This window comes from Nicotiana attenuata, unplaced genomic scaffold (genome assembly GCF_001879085.1).
Source record: "Nicotiana attenuata strain UT unplaced genomic scaffold, NIATTr2, whole genome shotgun sequence".
Lineage (NCBI taxonomy): Eukaryota > Viridiplantae > Streptophyta > Magnoliopsida > Solanales > Solanaceae > Nicotiana > Nicotiana attenuata.
The window spans coordinates 191,482-192,887 of record NW_017670782.1 but is presented as its reverse complement, the minus strand read 5'-3'; positions in this window follow the sequence as shown (position 1 = coordinate 192,887).

Sequence of the window (1,406 nt, the reverse complement as noted above, 5' to 3'; positions counted from 1 at the left end):
AACTCTGACAAAAAAACCCCACCGCCGCCGGACCAGCACCTCCGCTGCCGCAACCACCGCTGACCTCCGTCACTGCCCTTCCGCGGCCTTTTTGCTCTCTTCACACTAGCCTCAAGCAAGGTTTTGCTGTCGATTTTCATTGAAACTAGCCTCCAATTCTCCGGAGTCATGGTTTCGATGAAAATCGACAATAGAAGCTTGCTCGAAGCCGTACCATTGTCCCACCATGTCTCGCTGCCCAATCATAACTACGCCACCACTGTTTGAACACTCAAATTTGGTAAAACTCGAACCTTAATGCTTTCCTCCATGTTTTGATTTTTCTGTTTCCCGTCATTTGTTTGTAGTTTTGTTATAATTCTGTTTAGTGATCATTTCATTTAGCTTTTTTTTTGATTTTTTGTTGTTGTTTGTTGTCGTTTGTTTAGCTTAATTGATTATGTTAGTTTGTGTCATTGTTGACGTATTTTTGCTTTGCTTTACGTCGTTTAGTTCTGATTTTAGTTTAGTATTTCTAAATGTTCGTTTTGGTTCAAGCGGATTAGTTTTAAGTACTTCATAGGTTAATACTTGTTTCTTGCTTGGTTTCAATCTTGAATTTCTCTTTCTCCTTGTTGGTTAATAGTTCAATCAGTTAAATGGTTTCTAGTTATTTGTTTTTGAGTAAGTGGTCTGATATTGATGTTGTTAAAATCTGAAGTTTAAATATTTTTGTCATAAAATAGGGTACTAGTAGCTTGCTTTTTAATAGAGTGGTTGAAAGGACTCCTTGGCTCCTGCTATAGCAGATTTCAGGCTGTCCTTTCACCTTTTGGACAGCCTTTAGCGCACAAATTCAGCCCCTTTTGGACAGATTTTTGGTGAACCAAAATCTGTCCAATAAGTTGGCTTTTCTTTGCTTATTTAAGGGCTACCCTTTCCTCATTTGAAGGGGACTCCATCACACATTTGTTGGACAGTTTTTACACTCTAAAAATATAATTTTGAGAGTGAAAAATCAGCAACTAAAGCACCCACTAGTAAGCTGAAATGGACAGATTTAGCCATCATCTCTTACACTCTAAAAAGACATATCTTTGAGAAAAATCAAGAACTAAATAGTAAATAGTAAGCTGAATTTTCTGAGCTTGGTGAGTGTTTCTTAGAGTGCAAAAACCTTGAAAAAAAAAAATAGAAGGATCCTTTGAGCAATTCACGAAGTTGTTAGCTACTAGTTTCAAGCATCCTTGTTGAGTTTTCTGGGTTATTTGTCTGTTGTTTGCTGCTGTCCCTTTGCTATTTGTTGCTGTCACTGCTGCTAATTTTTAGTTCATCCATTGCTGACATTTTCTTTTTGCTATCCAGGTATTCCCTCATACACTCTGCTACTGTAATTTTTGGTGAACAAAATAAATGGACATGAAGTT